This window comes from Eurosta solidaginis, chromosome 2 (assembly GCF_040869045.1).
Source record: "Eurosta solidaginis isolate ZX-2024a chromosome 2, ASM4086904v1, whole genome shotgun sequence".
NCBI lineage: Eukaryota > Metazoa > Arthropoda > Insecta > Diptera > Tephritidae > Eurosta > Eurosta solidaginis.
In genome coordinates this window covers 87,161,199-87,180,391 of record NC_090320.1, presented here as the reverse complement: position 1 = coordinate 87,180,391, position 19,193 = coordinate 87,161,199, and positions in this window count along the sequence as shown.

Here is a 19,193-nt window from a genome sequence, read left to right as displayed (position 1 = left end):
TGCTTGCACGTACTTCTGTACATTGTTCAAACCGTATGCAGCTGCGTTTAATTCAAAGTTAGTAAACCAGTGTTTCACTGGCATATTTCCTCCATCAAATTCGGGTATAATTTTGCCAAAACTTTCTGCCGTAATTTTGGTTTCGGCCTGCTTTGTTTCGTCTGCTTGGATTTTCAATGTAAGCAATTGCACCAGCTGTTGTAGCAATTCATTATTCTTACATTCCACTGTTTTGTTTTGTTCTGCCATTGCCGCTGCTTCTTTTCCTGCTTTCTGCTGCTCTGCTTCGGCCATGACTTTCTTGGAAGCTGCCTGAGCGTATTCTCTCCACCTCGTTGCCTGCTTTGTTGAGCGTGTGTTGTAACGCCGTCTCACTTCCTCTACCTGCTTTGTCTGCTTTTTGACTTTGGTGGTGTTTTTTGAATCGCCTGCGCTTTGGCGACTAGCACGAGTCATATGCGTTGAACGGAATTTTTTTTTTGACCGATCAACGACCCTTTTTTTTTTTTTTTTTTTTGCGACTGAACTGCAACTGTAGAAGTACTGTTTTGCCAACTTCACTTTATTGCACTGCTTGCCTATTGTTCTTCAATTCGGCTGCAACTCACATAAGTTTGATTCAATTTGTATTAAGGTTCGGCAGGTTGAGCCCCCAAATGTAAAGTTATGCAATTAATAACGTTTATTATTCAATTCAAAGTTGAGTATTCAAAAATAAGTACAATTAAAGTTATGGTTTAAAGTGGATTACAATTAAAGTAGGTTGGTACAGCGAATAATTATAGTAACGACGGCTGCTTTGGTCGACGGCTGATTACGACTGACTGTCCGCTCGCTATTAGATTTTCTCCGAGCTAATTTACTCAGGCTGTGCGCTCGTTATTCGCCTTGAGTGTTTTACGTTTGCGCTGCCATATGTGTTGGTATATGCGTGCTGTCACAGTGCCTCCTCACCCGACTTACATACATAGTAGTTTTACTAATTTTTTTATGAGTTTACATAAACTGCGATATTCGAACTTTGTCACATTTTTTTTGCGAATAAGACAATTTTATTTTAAGAATTCATAATGGCTGTGCGTCAAAGCAGCGAATATTTAGTAAACTTAAGTGTACATCAATTAAATTGTACCATTTGAAATGAAGAATTGACAGTGGAGAACGGTTGCACGACTCCTTGTCAACATTCCTTTCATCTTACCTGTATAGGTAACCAGATGGTTAACAGAAAACAATGCTTGTCCCTTATGTAGGCGGTCTTGCGAAACTGAGTCGCTAAAAAGTTTCAACGAACAAGATCCTACAACAATTTATACACTTTTCTCAGTCAAGGTGCAATACCAAGACGAGAAGGTGAGGTCACAAGATCTAGAGTAAATAGTAATGAAGTATTTTCCACTAGCCGTACTTCAAATCATGGCAACTGGCGAGGTAGAAATCGTGGGGGAAACAACGCTCGCACACTACAAAACTCTGGTCAGGTTTTTTATCAAAATGTTATGCATAATATGATAGAAGGTACATTTAGGGAATATGAGGAACGTGCTTCTCGACAGATGCAGTAAGAAATCACTAGGGCAGTCGCGGATTCCTTTGGGAGTTATTTCAATAATATGAGTCTGAATATACCTCGTAAGAGTAACTCAGTTAATAATAGAGTAGGACCGCAAAATAGTTCACCTCCAGGCAATGAAGTTCATTTTAACGATAACCAGTTAAATCCTCGTGCAGAACGAGATAATCTCCCGGTATCTGTAGTCGCGAAAATCGTATCGGGTTGGAATTATCTTTTGATGGTTCGTTAGATAGCATCACGGTGGATGAATTTACTTACAGAGTAAATGCGTTAACTCGATCGACCCTTCGTGGATAGTTTGATTTGCTTTGTCAAAACATCCATGTCCTTTTCAAAAGTTGGTTCTGGCGATACCATCGTTCTGCCAATGCACTTGATTGGGCAGATATATGTGAAGATATGAGGAGATATTTCAAGGATTTTCGAACCGAATTTGACATTTTAGAGACATTTGGAAATAGAAAACAGAAGATTGGGGAGTCTTTCGAAAATTATTTAGACTCTATAATGAATATAGCAGACGGGTTGCGTAGACCTCTGACAGAGCATGAAATGGTTGAGATCATTATACGGAATTTACACCCAGACATTCGGATAGAGATGCTACACCTTGATATTCGTACAATATCTAAACTTCGTAGGTCTCGCTGACGACGTGAAACCCTTTTTTCGGAAATTCAGGGAAAATCCCATCAATCCAAACCATTTTACGGGCAAAGAAGACTAGTGTCAGAAGTCGAAGTTGACCAATCGTTACCAAGCGATGTAGTTTGTGCTCTGGATCAGGCATCCAATCCAAGCGTGGGGAAGTGCAGGAACTGCGACAAAACGGGTCATAGCTATAAAGATTGCATCGAGCCTAGGCGTGTTTTCTGCTTCGGGTGTGGGTTAATTGCATTTTTCTTGCCTGATTGTCCCAGATTCCATAGTCCGGAAAACAGGGTGGGGGATGTCGGCAACAGGTCCAGACATCCCAAATGACAATCGGATGCCCAGACTCTAATATGCCCATAACTATTTTAAAACCACACAGTCAAATTTCGAGATCTTTTCCAAAATTGTATCCGTTAAGACCTTTTCATGAGCGACTCCAAGCTTATCATCAGACACGAATTTTGCACGTTTGTTTTGGTCGACGATAAAATCTAAACAAAAATCCTTAAACTCAATTTCTCAGATTTTCCAACAACCAAATGGTCTAAGACCTTATGCTACGGTAAAAATTTTAGATAAGACCTACCTTGGCTTATTGGACTCAGGAGCTTCAGTAAGTTGCGTAGGAGCGGATTTAGCAAAAGAATCGCTAGCTGAAAACGGGGGGGGGGGGGGGGGGGGGGGGTTAACAGAATAACATCCTGTGTGCGAACAGCTGATGGTTCTAAGCAAACGATAGCTGGTACCATAAGAGTTAATGTCACCTTCTAGTCAGAATCTCACCAGATCGAATTCTATTTAGTACCGTCTCTGGTGCAAGAGCTTTATCTAGGTATTGACTTTTGGAAGATATTCAAAATAGCCATCAATGTTGTGAGCGAAGTAGTATAGCTGCAATAGATCCTAACCAACATGTTTTAAAACCTCAAGATCAATGCAAACTAAACTCTGCTATTACGAGCTTTCCGAGTCTTGAAGTTCAAGGGCTCGGAAATACCTCACTTGTTGAGCATTCCATCGATGTTGGAGATGCCAAGCCAACGCCATTTTCCGGTTTCTCCGGCGGTTGAAAAACTCATGTGCAGCGAAATCGACCGGATGATATCCTTAGGGGTTATAGAAGAATCCAACAGTCCCTGGTCTTCGCCTGTTGTTTTGGTCAGGAAACCTAGAAAAGTGCGACTGTGTTTAGAGAATAGGAAGGTGAGTGCTGTCACGGTAAAGGACGCGTATCCATTGCCTCACATCGAGGGAATATTGTCCAGACTACCACGAGCAGAATTCATTTCAAGCTTGGATTTGAAAGATGCCTTCTGGCAAATACCTCTTGTTTTGAATTCTCGCGAAAAAACGGCTTTCACAATTCCGAATCGACCGCTTTATCAGTATACGGTAATGTCGTTCGGTCTGTGCAATGCACCCCAAACGATGTGCAGGTTGATGGATCGCGTTATTCCATATAATCTGAAAGAGAAGGTGTTTGTTTATTTGGACGTCCTTTTGCTGTTATCTGAAACCTTTTAATCCCACCTAGAGCTACCCAAAAAAGTTGCCACTCATATTCGGTGCGCTGGTTTAACGATAAACGTCGCTAAAATTAAGTTTTTCTTAAAAGAAGTGCGATACCTCGCTTATGTTGTTGGGCAAGGTACCCTTAAAATAGATAAGACAAAGTTTCAGCCATAGCAGACTTCCCTGTCCCAAAAACTGTGAAGCACCCTATCAGGTTTTTGGTCATGGCAGGATGGTACAGGAGGTTCATAGACAATTTTGTTGAAGTAACGCATCCTTTGACCGGACTGCTGAAAAAGCTAAAAAATTTACCTGTTCTGATGAAGCCCAACTGTCTGTTGGCGAGATTTAAAGTAAGCTTACAACTGCACCCTTTTTAGCAAACCCTGACTTTAAGAAGCCATTCATCCTTCAATGCGACCCTAGCCAACATGGTGTAGGAGCCGTTCTAGCGCAGAATGATGAAGGTTTGGAGATCCCTATTGCATATATGTCTCAGAAGATGAATAAGGCTCTACAAAATTATCCTGTGACAGAACGCGAATGTTTGGCAGCAATATTGGTCATAAAAAAGTTTCGAGCGAACGTCGAAGGACAGAAATTTACAGTTATCACCGGCCATGCAAGTTTACGCTGGCTTATGAACCAGAGTGCCTTAACTGGACGTTAGCTCGTTGGGCGTTGAAGTTCCAAGGCTTCGATTTCACCATTGGGTACAGAAAAGACAATGCAAATGTTGTACCTGTCGCTCTGTTTCGTGTTCACTGCGAAGATGAATTAGTAGCTGAAATCGAAATTGACTATGTACCAGATATTAATCTGAACTCTGAAGCGTTTGACGAACCGGAATACGTAGAGCTGAAAGGAAAGTTGTTGGAAAATCCTGCAGCATATCCTGATTTTAATATTGCAGAGAGGATTATTTACCATCGTACGGAATTCTATTCCGGGAACTCCAAACAGAATATATCCACCAGCGACTAGCAGACCCACGTGTTTCCCGAATAGTTCCCTCAGGGCTTTCCACAGACCTTACAAATTATGAAGAAAAAAAGTAGTGCAAGGTGTAGTCTTATAAAATAAAATAAGAACTAAATAAGATTTTGAAAAGTATTAAAATCTACCTTAAAAACTATTTTGAAAACGTGTTACAAAATCGATTTAAAAATTTATTGAAGAGCTAAGTTTAAAAGTTTCAAAGTTTATTTATTTGCCCAAACTAATATAATGTTTACAGATTTCTTAGGCTTTTGGTTTAGTGTTATCCCAACATACCTTAGCATTTATTTAGGCGTTTAAAATTTTACATACTATTTTGTGTATATTACTATGACTTAATTTTGCACAACAATAGCAAAGCTTATGTAAATTTAAAATTAATGTTTTCCAAAAAAGGGCTAAAAAAGAAATATCAATATATGCTGTTAAGTGTAAAAATTGTTGGTAATTTACTATTTTATTTATGTTATTGTGTTGTTGCCAAATTGTGCAACATTATATACAAGATATTGTTGGTTAACATTATACGTATTGTATCTCCTATGGTAGTAAACAACTTTGCTGTTATGATATATAATGTTGTTTTGTTTTAATATTTTTATATACAAAGGTGATAGATATTTTTCTCTAAGTGGTAATACTATATCATTTTGTTTCAGTACATAGTTTTGTATTAGTTCATTATCTACATATGACAAGCTGTTAACGAAGCGTTCAGATGTTTTGATCAAGAGCTTTTCAAGATCCAAACTAACGACAATGGTTGCTTGACGCCTATTCAGATTGGTACATACAAAATCAGATAGTATTGTCAAAGAATGACATGTGGAATGCGAAGGACGAAATCCAAACTGATAGTCCTTTAATATCTTTTTTTCTTGAACATGAGATTTGATTTTGTCTAGTAAATATTCCTCCATTAGTTTGCTAATATTGGATAAAAGTGATATTGGGCGATAGTTAATTATGGATTTAGGGTCGGAGTTCGGCTTTGGCTCACACACAATCTTAGCTGTTTTCCTTTCTTTAGGAAAATACCCTGTTATGGATACGCATTTTCAATGGAAGCAGTAAGGAAGGCGGTCGGCATGATGTGTTGGTGCACAGTGGCTAGTCATTGTCGGCTGGGGCGGGTCCTTGCCAACCTTACTGTTCCTGCGCCATAAGCAGAAAAAAGTTCCTATCATACCTATCAAAACTGAAAGCTGTCAAAATCAAAAACCCTGACAGAAGCGCAGAGACCGACTCAAAACGCTTATCAATACAAAATAAAACAACATCCGGCCGAACCGGATGTCAGGGACAGACCGTTAACATTCAAAAATTTAAATTCAAATTCAAAAAAAACTGACGCAAAAAAACTACCGAACCGGACATGGCCGATTACTAACGCTGAAAATCAAATTCAAAAAAAAACTGCTGAAAAATAAAATTGCAAAAAAAAAAGCTGAAAATTAAAATGAAAAAGAAATGGGCCGAATATACAGATGGGCGCCGCGGGTGTTGTTGCGACGCCCGGTGCTTAGCCCACCCTCAAAATCCATGGCCACCGACGCACTTAATTTTCGGTGGCCCCTTACCTGTATGCCCTAAGTGCCTTCTAAACAAATAAGGATGTCAGCATTCCCATTTTAAATACAATTTATTTATAATTCATGGCAATTACTGCTTATTCCTTATGATTACGATTAAGTTTACATAAGTTTAAAGGTAGGTACGTTAAAAGTGAATGAAATGATGCCGTACAAAAAAAAAGAGATTCACCAGGAGTGATTAGTAAAATAAACACATATGTTTATATTTCTTTCTGTTGGCGTAAAACTTGTTTTAAATTAAGGTAATATTTACTTGTGTACTAAATTCAAGAATGATTAGCCCATCACAACTTAAATGTATGCATGTATATAAATTGAAGCTTCCTTATACTTGCTCACTTCGTTGTGGGCATATGTAGAATATCATTGTTTTTATTTTTAAATTCCCTCCTTAATAAAATTTCGTAATGGAGGCAGAAAAAAAAAATTTCAATCGACAACTAAACTAGTAAGGTCATTGTTAACTTTTGTTTCATTTAAGGATATGTGTAAGACTTATTATTAATACAAAATTAGATGTTAAATTTTACAGTGATGCTCACTAAACAAGCACTCTTGTTCTGTACATTCAAATTTATAGTAGTGATCACCGAAGCTACACATTTTTATTCTATACTACAGTCAACACTTTTTTTTTCCAACTGGTATATTACTTTAATATAATAATGCCAAGCTGATAGCCATAGCGGCTAGTGCTCTTTTTGCGTTATTCTTAAAATTTATTTTAGACCTAAATATATAGAGATAATAATCGTAAAATAGCTAATGAAAAGTTCCAAATCTAGTTAACCGTATAAAGCTCGTAAACATACGTTGAAACCCATCTAATTTACGAGATTTCCAAGGTTAATGATTAACCATCATATATATAATTTCGTTCCATACAACAATGAGAATTTTGCTTTGAAAATGATAAAAATTGCGTATCATTTTTGCTGCAATTTTTTTGCTCGCAGGTGTATGTACGACATCCTACATTCTACGAGCCTTTACATATTACAATATAACCCACGGTTCAAAACAATTTATCTAACCTTTTAACTCGGTAAAATATGTCGAATACAAAATCAAAACATTTACAAGCGAATTATCTAAATGTTGTACATAGTTTTGCTTGCTTTAGCTATATGACCATTTCATATAGGGTGGTGTGTATGCTTTGGTTATTCCTCATCGACCTGGTGCCGGTGGCAAACCTTCTTGGTTTCGTAAAAAAAACTTGTAGAGCTATTCATAAATTCACTCAAACGTAGGCAAAATATAAAGGAACGGACTCACCGCTTTACCCGCTGATATTCACTGTCGCAGTTGGCCTGGCCGCAGGCCTAGGTTCGCTGCCCGGTGGTTGTGACGGTAGCCGATATATTGTAGCCCGTATGGTCGTAGCTGATAAAGATTCGGCTATATTGTTGTAGCCGTTACAGTCGTAGCTGATAGGATTGCGCTAGTATTATTATAGCCGTTCTAGTCGTAGCTGATAGGATTGCGCTAGTATTATTATAGCCGATATGGACGTAGATGAGGAAGGTGCGGCTAGTATTGCTGTCGGTGGTACCGCCTGTTGTAGGTGTTACATTAGTGGCCGCAGGCCTATGCTCGCGGCTCCGCTGTGTGCGTTGCAGCTGGCGGTGGCGGTACGTCTGGTGGTTGTGCGCTCGTGGTTGGCGCTAATGGATGGGTTGGGGGAGATACTACTGATGGTGACGCCCGTGATAATAGTACCTAGGCGCCGTTGGTGGTGTCGAACGCTTTTCCGCAGGGGTTAGTGTTCTTAGTAAACCTAGAGGAAGAGGTTTATCTCGCTAAGTATGACTGCGAACGCCGACCTACTTCAACTGGACCTTGTGTCCACACAACATAACCTGTACAGCGTTTATTATCACCAAAATAGCCGCGTAAAGCGAGATTTATCGCAAAGAACTGTTTCGGTGCTTTGCGCTATTGACTCTTTCCTCGTTTTTAGACAGTTCCTTGGGTAAGTGCACAGCCGGCGAGGATGTTTTTCGATTCTTAAAATTTTTACGTACATCCACACACTTATCTTGCCGGAAACTCAATCCCATATTTTTCGCTAGTGATGGACGGTCTGTCTTTTCCTTGTTTTTCGATATTTTTTTATCGCAACTTTCGCCACATCGCTAGGTGTGTTCGCGTGAACACGCTCCCAAGTGGATCGTAGCCGTAGACCGTAGCAGCAGACCGTAACAACCCTATATTATAAGATTGGTTGATTACCAAAACAATATATTTCCAGAAAAAGCAGACGTTTTCTTTAGGAGAAAATTTGATACGCCATCCTCGCCGGAGCTTTTTTTATTATTTTTAACACGCAGGCAACAGCCGATGTCATCCGCTTTTATGAACATATTGAGGTCTACATTGGACACTTGTATATGAGCCGTTTATTTTGAAAGTGGCATAAGTCATTTCCAACTCATGGTCTTAAATGCATTGTTATTTTTGAACGAATGCATATATAGATGGTTCTACAATTATAAAATAATAATAAGAAATGCATCTTTTGGATATTGGACTCTAACAAACTGGAGGCGAGGAGAGATACAAACAAATTATCACTGAACCTAAACGACATGAAATGACTTATGCTACTTTTAAAATAAACGGCTCATATTATCATCGTTGGGGATTTCACCATCGGCAGTTAAATTGTTGTCGAACGTAACAGTTGGGCTAATACCCCCACATAGTTCACTTATAGAGGTGATGCAAACTCAACCCCACCTATGTGTTCATTTTGTTTATGAACTTTTTCAAAGGAGTGGGCAAAAAGATTGACTTTATGAAAATTTTCATGTACGATGATGGCGTTTCCAAAATAAGGTGTATCAAAATCGATATCATTGTCGCAACTTATTGTTAAATCTGGAATTTGCTGCTTTGCATTTAAACCACACATACCTTTTATTTTTCTGTAAGTTTGGCTATTCATCCGTATTTTCGCAAAATAGTTAGACCAGTATTTGTTTTCGTTCTATTGTATTTGTTCTTTAATAATTTTAGTTAGGTTTCGAACTATATCTGCGAGTGTGGTTTTCGTTGCGGATTAACGCATCTATGAATAGCACGGGGCAAACGCTTTTTTCCGCAACAAGATCGAGAATATTTTGTGGCAGATTTATAAGACCACGGTTGCGAACTTTCACCTTTGGTATCAGTATAGAGTTTATGGACGCATCCATGGCAGAATTTAAATTTGTGATACCAAAATCGATTTCTTTTTCTGTGATATTACGATTAATTGGTAAATTATATTAGATAAGTTTGTTTGAAAGCACATCATTGAATCTTTTTACATCAATTTTGTCATAATTAAACCTCTCAGATAATTGACAATTGAGTACGTTATGATCTGACATTATATTTAATTCAATTGCGCTGTGATTTGATTCAAATGGAAGTGTTCTCAAACAGTCTCGATACCCATTTGGCACATCGAAATCAATTCCAACAAATGGGGTTACTAAAAATATATCTAAAAAGGATGCTGAGCTTTTAGATATCCTAGTAGGAAATTTTGTTGGGTTTAACCTTATCGCAGGACATTGCTGAAGCCAATTACTCAGAATTTTGCCATTGGGGTTGGTATATGAGTCCCCCCAGTCCGGATGACAGGCATTTAGATCTCCACCCATGACTACTTTACTTGTACTGAGAGAGTTTAACACCATATTAAGGTCACTAGTTTTTAGTAAGTCTGTTGGGCGGTTATATAAAGCTACAAACGTAATTTCTTCACCATTTGTTTTGAAAATTTTAAGTGCAATATTCTCTAAATTCTAAATTCTAATAGTATCTCCTAGATTTATAACTTTGTACTTATAGTTTTTTCGTAAATATATAGCTGTTGCTGTACTACTGGTGCGATTGTTGCCACTCACACGCTTCGCCTTGTTAACTTGCCTGATGAGGTTATAGCCACGAAAATAGACTACTTGTCGTTGAATAAGTCGGTGTTCTGCTATCAGTACTATGTCGGGCTTATGATTTTTTAGAAACTAATTATAGTAATGTCTTTTATCTCGAGATATTAAGGAATTAACATTTAAAAATATACATTTCAGGTTTTTACTACCCACCTTTAAGTCTTAGCTCGGTTAGTAGACTAAATAGTGCTATCGACTTCTCGTCATCATTTTTCAATTGTTTATATGTTTTTGTGAAAACGTCTATTCTTTTCATGCAGCCAGATAAGTTGCTACCAAAAATCTACTGCATTCTTTGTCTACTGTTTGAAATAATTTAGTACCAGTCACTTGTTTAATAGGAACAGGCTTGGTATAAATGTTAGTCTTTTTGGAACGCTTTTTGTACCTTAGGATAAGGTTTTTCATTGTTACCTGCAATTGAGGCAAATGAAGGAGGGGACTCATCAAAGATAACTGCTCTCGACAAAGGATTTTTGTTTAAGGTGGCATCAGCTGTATTTCCTAAGCCATTGCGCTCATTCAGGCGTTTAATTAATTCAAGTCTTATGGGACATTTAGTATAGTTTGCAGGGTGCCCTTCGGTTTTACAATTTTTGCAACTAACCGGAATGCCTATATTTTTGACTAGCTGGCCTTTTTCAGGATTAGTACGAACATATTCTTTGATATTATTTTCATTGGAAGGATTTTGCATTCACCTGGGCCATGTGACTCAACACATTTAACACACCGGTATGGCATATTACAATTGCTTGCCACATGTGTATATAGTTGACAGTTTCTACACTGTGTTGGCAGCATAGGTTTTAATTTTTCAAAATTCATTTTACAATTAAGTACAGTGACTCACAAGAACAAAGCTGTAGAGCTACATAGAAAGGAAACTAGTGACGGTGACAAAAAAATTCAAATGCACAATTTTAATAAAAATATGCTTTTATTTGAACAAATACTTAATTTTCATGTGTTTACACGTTTGTGCTAATTATTTAATAAAAACTATCTCAAAAACTAAGATCATAGCTTATTTCGTGTACTGCGCCCTTGTTCCTTTCCAGAGTTTCTTGTGATGTGCTGTTGTTTTTTTGGTTATTTTGTTGCATATTTGTGTTTTTATTATTGCTTTTTAAACGGTCATTCTCTTCTTGAAGAGCTGCCTTTTAAACGGTTTTATTTATCTTAACGTGACAGGCTGGTTTGGATGGCTGGCTGACACGAATTTTGTAATTGAAATTTAAGTAACTTCCCGATAAGCTACAAGGTTGAAGCTTGGAATATGGTTCAGAACCCAATGACAATGAAATAATAAGAAAAAAATTGCCGCTAAGTGGCGCAAGGATCGAAATATTCACAAAAATCGTATTTGGGGTCCGATTTGGCTCATATTTGGAACACATAATACATAAAAGAATAGAAATCGACCTATGAAAAAAATCGCCGCTAGGGAGCGGAAGGATCGAGATATTCAAAATAATCGTATTTGTGGTCCGATTTGGTCCATATTTAGAACAAATAATACATACATGAATAGAAAGCGACCTATGATGTCCGATTTGGATCATATTTTGAAAAAATATTACATACAGTCCGGTAGAAGTGATATCAAAATATTTTGGAGTTCGAAGAGGGACAAGCATACGTGGCGCAGAGTCGAGTAAAGTTTTTGGAAGGATTACGTATTGAGGACTTAGATTGTAACAAATTGTCACGAAAGTGTCTTTGTAATAATGAGTCACTAAATGAATTAAATAGAATGAGAAATAATAGGCAATTAAATAAAGACTAAAAACTTAAAAATAAAATAATTAAAAAAAATTTTTTAAGTTAAACGATTTTATTGAAAACAATACTTACATGAAGTAATAATAATACGAAAAGCTAGAAAATAATTAGGTAGATCCTAGGTACTAATCATCACACTCCTCATCAATCTAGGGCGTTGATCAGACAATTTAATAAAAGCGTTGGACGCGTCAAATTTCTATTAGTAGTCATATATAAGACCAACTGAACCCTAATCAGGTTATGGTACGCCTCAGAAAAGAAAGCGACCTATGAAAAAAAATCGCCGCTAAGTGGCGCAAGGATCGAGATATTCACAAAACTTGTATATGTAGTCCGATTTGGCTCATATTTGGAACACATAATACATACATGAATAGAAAGCGACATATGAAAAAATCGCCGCTAGGTGGCGCAAGGATCGAGATATTCAAAAAAAAATCGTATTTGTGGTCCGATTTGGCTCATATTTGGAACACATAACACATACAAGAAAAAAATCGACGCTAGGTGGCGCAATGATCGAGATATTTAAAAAATCGTATTTAAAAAATCGTATTTGTGGTCTGATTTGGCTCATATTTGGAACACATAATACATACATGAATAGAAAGCGACCTATGATGTCCGATTTGGGTCATATTTTGAACAAATATTACATACAGTCCGGTAGAAGTGACATCAAAATATTTTGGAGTTCGAAGATGGACAAGCATACGTGGCGCAGAGTCGAGTAAAGTCTTTGGAAGGATTACATATTGAGGACTTAGATTGTAAAAAATTGTTAGGAAAGAGTCCTTGTAATAATGAGTCACTAAATGAATTAAATAGAATGAGAAATAATAGGCAATTAAATAAAGAATAAAAACTTGAAAATAAAATAATTAAAAGAAATTTTTTAAGTTTTTATTGAAACAGTACTTACATGAAGTAATAATAATACTAAAAGCTAGTAAATAATTTAGGTAACTCCTAGCTACTAGTCTTCACACTCCTCAGATCAGACAATTTAATAAAAGCGTTGAACGCGTCAAATTTCTATTGATAGTCATATATAAGACCAACTGAACCCTAATCAGGTTGTGCTACGCCTCACATTTTTAAAAATTTCACGCGCCCAACGCTTAAATAAATTGTCTGATCAACGCCCGAGATTGGTGAGGAGTGTGATGACTAGTACCTAGGACCTACCTAATTATTTTTTAGCTTTTAGTATTATTATTACTCCATGTAAGTATTGTTTTCAATAAAACCGTTTAACTTAAACATTTTTTGTTTAATTATTTTATTCTGCACTAATCCGTGCTATTACCGATTTTAGTTCGTTTATTTGGGTAGAGAATGATTGCAGCAACCAGCGTTGCCATATATTTTTTTCCAAGTCGTCGGACGCCGCCCAAAAAATCGTCAAAAATCGTCATATTTATGAGTTAGGACGAAGTTGGGTTATTACCAGGGGACGTACGATTGTATTCGCCGGAAACCAAAATGAGATCGCCGGATTTCATTCAAAAATATTAACTTTATATAAATCTGATCACTGAAATATATTCGAAATGTTTTTATAGTTTATAATTTCTATGTTGTCTAATGTAATGCATTCCGGTTTCAGAAAGATATACAATATACTTATTATAATATAATAAATATTGTGTACTTGAAGCCCCTCACTCTGGAAAATTTTATTAACTTTATTAATATTTTGAAGGATATACTTCAGGAAGTAGAGATACATTTCATTCATATCATCAAAGTTATCAAGAACGGTTTTTGCACTGTCTATTTTGTCAACATTAACAGCGAAGCAGCGAAGTTAAAAAATATTTTTAATAAAGTTCTAAAACTCTGTATACTTCTGCTTCTAAGGATAGACAGCGAGATTGACATGGATGTAGCTGATTTTTTGGCTGCAATTCCAATAGCGCAATTATATTTTTCAATAGAGAACTATTGGAAACATAATTATACACATTGCGCACTAATGTTTCTACACTGCTGGGTAACTTTAAGCAGGCATACGAAGAGCAAAGCGCCAAAGAATGACATATAATTATAAAAGTAATTATGTTAGGAATTTTTTTTTCAAAAATTCTGGCGACCGAATGCTTCGAGCCGGTCATGTTATTGGCTCCCAGCGTTGTCATATATTTTTTTTCCAAGTCGTCAGACGCCGCCCAAAATATCGTCAAAAATCGTCATATCTATGGCAACAACCAATAACAACCAAAGTTGAGTGACGAAGTTGGGTTATTAACGATTGTATTCGCCGGAAACCAAAATGAGATCGCCGAATTTCATTCAGCAATATTAATTTTAAAAGCGCTTTTCTGAAAATTGCCTCGACTGTTTTTTTTTTGTTACCATGTACAACATATAAAATCGATTTCAATTAATTTTGTTTTATTTTATAAATAACAAAAACGCCTTAAAAGAAAAATTTTGTGTTACATACAAAAGGTACTTGTTTTCAGTCATTTTAACAATTATTATTTTTTTTTTGGTTTTCTTTGAGCTCGAATCAAACCTCCCATATCATTTTAGTTTCTTAGTTATACATTTTATCGTTCATTTTTTTAGCATATTTATTTGCGGTTCAATATTATGTCAGGAAAAGTTATTCAGACGGTTCCAGATTTTTGTTTTGTTTACATTTATTTTAGAAAAAATTCGTTCTACATTCGCTGAAGAGTGTGGCAAGCACATTAGATCTGCAACGAATGCAAATAAATTAGAAAAAGCATATGTAGAGGCAGCTCTTTTGATAGTAGAAGTGGTTTTCCAAAAAACTTCTGGAGGAACCTTAGAAATTTCCTTAAAATAGAGGCACTGCGGCATTTGTGGTATAGCGTTTAGTTTTTGGGTAATTTTGGCCTAACCAAAAGTCCAATTCACATCTTTTTCGTCACATTTTGTTTGGTGAAATATCATGTATAGTATACTTTATCAAAAGTTGAATACCACCAGCAGTCGGGTGAGCACGAAATGCAGCTTCCCTAAAAATTGGCGGGTAATATGGTACCCAAACGTAGGCTAATTTGGTGTAATATACCATTTAAACCGAATAATAACCAGATCAGTTTTATTAAAGAAAATATTAAATAACTTCTTTTAAAATTTACCAATTTTATTAATGGAAGATAAATAACTTCTCAAAAGATAAAATAAAATGCCTCCTTGGCTCGTTGATATTAAAAATGAATAAGTTATTGAAAATATCCAAATTGCTTAAAAATTGGATTTTTTTGGGAATGCAGACGTTATGAGCCCAAACCGTATCGCACTGTAAACAAGCACTCCATTCGGATATATTTCTTTCGTCCTTCCATAACTTTTCGCAAAAGGAGCAAATTGCTCTGTCTGGAGGAATTTCAAAAAAATCTCCTTGGTTTGATTCTGCGTAGTAGACGCTTACTTTAGAGTCACTGGTTAGTTCTTCACATTTAGCTTTTCTAGCTTTCGCTGCTGCTTTTTTGAAGGCTCATTTTCCTTTTTTAATTTTTGGCTTCACTTTTTCCCGGATCTTCCGAATGCTTTCTTCCAACTGATTCTTATATGGTTGTTTTGTTGATACTGTCGCTTTTGACTTTCTTCTTCTTCCGGTAGCAACTGGATTTCTAATCATTGGCAATGGTAAAATCTGCCATGGTGAAAGGACTTCTTTACTGGTTGATACCACGGGTTCTGGAGAAGTCACTCGATTTGTACTAGCTGTCGGTGAAGTAAGAGTACGTCCAGTATCCGAAGTTGCATTATTTTGCTCGGAAACGTTAGAGTTTTCGGCAGTTACGTGCTCATATATATCATTTGCAGCAATATATTCTGCATCAGTACAAAATATTTCGATCGAATGGATATATACCAAAACATCTGAAACCGTTAACTGCAACCTGGCCAGTCTGAACCTTATAAAACGCTTTGGAAAAGAGACCAACTAAATCGAATTGAGTAACGTTTCGAGCATTTTCTCTCATAAAACGCTATAATTCGTTACTATAATAAGTCTTGAGTGGGCTCATGAATGCTCTGTCTAGCCGTTGCATTTTATGAGGGGAATGCGAGGTAATTATATCACCACACCATTTTCACGAGCTAAGTTGATCCCTTCAATATTTATTACTGTATTTTCCATCAACAACAATCAACATTAATGGATCTATTTCTTGGTGTTTGAATATTTCAAATAAATCTTACATAGAAGGCAGGCTTAAATCGTCGTTTTGCATTACAAAATCATCCAAGCGTCATTCAAGTTGAAAATCGTCAAAATGACGACGGCGTCGTCAATCTGTCAACGCTGGCAGCAACACTGCCATTGATTGGCTGTCTATCGTCGTGTTCGCGTCGTGTTGTTGTTTACGATTCTTTCCATTTGTTAGTTTCACATTATTTTGTGCTTTCGTGTTCTCATTTGTTAGTTCGCATATTGTTGTTTTTAGTTCGGTGTCACCTTGAACTTCGCTTATTCTCGAGTTCACTTGCCCAGCAGCATTTTGCACTGCGGGTATTTCATATTTTTTATTATTTATAAATTCGTTTAATGGTTTATCCAGAATTGCAAAGGGATTTTTACTATTATCCTTTTCACTTATTATATATTAGTTTGTAAAGTTTTGTTTTAAATATAATATATTTCATTTAGCAAGAAATATTACTTTTTTTATAAACACTGTAATACACTTGTAATGAACTTAAATATAAAGATATCATTAAACTGAGTTAGAAAAGAAAATAATTCGAATACCAAAATTAGTAAAATTTTAGAATAATTTCATTAACTTTAATAATTTTCGACTAAGAATGTGATAACATTTTTCTATACATATATGCCCCTGCATAAGAATGCAATGCAAAAAAAAAACAAAACCATTCAAATAAAAGAAGGAATCGAGAAAACCTAAGCAAAAGACAAGAAAAATATGTATGCTCAAATACCTAGTTGAGAAAAATAAAATAAACTGTTTCTTAATAACGTTTAGTTTTCTCCAAAATAAAGTAAATCAAACTAAGTATATTAACAGATGAAAATTTAAACTTATACAAAAAGAAAAAAATGATGAAAAACAAATTTAAGGCTAAAAAATCTTAACTTTCTAATTTCATGTAAGCATCGTTGATTAAAAACCATGAGATAGGGTATTCTCATTTTCAGGCTGCAACAAGAATTTACGCTTATATATCTGATCAGTAATAGAAAACGCGCAAAATTCTAATAAGAATTCAAAGAAAAAGTTAAAACTTTTTAGAGAAGAGAGAATGTAAGTGGAATGCGTACGAAATCATCGCAATTATATAGTAATGTCATTTCACATGAATATGATATATGTATGTAATTGCTTTGACTGAGACGTGGTTGACCGAAAATATTTCATCTAATGAGTTTTTCGATAATTATTATTATGTATATCGTAATGATCGTTGGCCTCATCCCCTTCAGCTGTGTTATTAAGACCACCCATGCTGTTGAAACCACTAGGATCAAGATCGCAATCACGTGCAATGCGACCGGGCTTCCCGCATTTGAAGCATTTGGTAACTCTTTCACTCCGCTTTTGCGAGCTCCTCCAATATTGTGTTCACACAGTCTGGCCTTTCTACCTCAACACGGCGTACTTTGAACGCTGGCTTATACAGAAGCGATGCTGTTTCCCGAATCAGAGCATGTGATACCGTTTCTGTGAATGTAGCTTTTGGGTTTGCGTATGTCTCTCGCTTCGTTTCGATATCCCGTATTCCATTAATAAAGCTCTGGATTTTTACCCTTTCGGTATATTCCACGGGCGCGTTCGCATTCGCTAAATGTGCCAGCCTTTCAACATCCGGCGCAAATTCTTGCAATGTTTCACCAGGCCTCTGGAAGCGGTTCAGTAACTTCATTTGGTATATCTGTCTCCTATGCTCGATTCCGTATCGCCTCTCTAGTGCGCCCATTAATGCTTCATACCTGTTACGTTCGTACTCTGTAAGATTTCGGCAGTTGGTCTTTTCATTGCTACGAAAAGTGCAGCAACTTTGTCTTCCGCATTCCAATTGTTCACTGCTGACGTCTTCTCAAATTGAAGCTTAAAGACCTGGAAAGGAACAGAACCGTCAAAGGATGGTGTTTTTACCTTTGGATTACTCGCTTAAACTGCTAGGGCGATTTAGTTGTAACTGCTCAATACGTCCTCTGAAAGCAACCACCTCAGCCTCGATTTTTTCCTCAAACTGTAAAATTTTTGTAACCTGGGCCTACAACTTCGATGATACCCTTATCTCCTGTGCCTCCAGCTGCGAGGATATGCGGGCCTCCTGTGCTTTCGACTGCTCAGCCAACTGAGATGTCATATATGTCTTCTGTTCTTCCAATTGAGATGCTATAGGGTTTTCCTCCGATTCCAGTTGAGATGACATATTTGTGGACATTTGTGATGACATTTCTGTTATGCGTGTTTCCTCGATTCCCATTTTAGCCGATATCTGTGATAGCAAAGCCAAAATCGCATTATTTTCGCCGCTTGCGACTGGACTCAGACTTCCGTTCTTCTCTTCAATTTTTGTTTTTGTCTCGACCCCATCAGGATGAAAGACATTATCGCCCTCATTAATTCCTTTCGACTCCATAGCGTCTGGCAGCCGTGCTTGTAGTTCGATCTTATTGCCGGTTGTATTCAATACACTGTTCTCCATCTCCTTTTTCAGTTGCTGGATCCTTAATTCACTTAACTTTGCCATGTCCGAGTTGTATTCGAAATCTTCAGAATTTATTCAACAATTCCTCTTCTGACACCAATTGTAACGAATTTAGTGAAATTCCGCTTATTCCAAACCTTCTGCTAACGTTTGAATCACTAAACTGTTGAATAAATAACTCCAATATTCAATAATGCAAAAATTGTCTTTATTAGACTACTTGAAAGTACTTCACAATAACACTTCACAACTGATTGCCCATGCCTTTTTTTTTTTTGCGACTGAACTGCAACTGTAGAAGTACTGTTTTGCCAACTTCACTTTATTGCACTGCTTGCCTATTGTTCTTCAATTCGGCTGCAACTTACATAAGTTTGATTCAATTTGTATTAAGGTTCGGCAGGTTGAGCCCCCAAATGTAAAGTTATGCAATTAATAACGTTTATTATTCAATTCAAA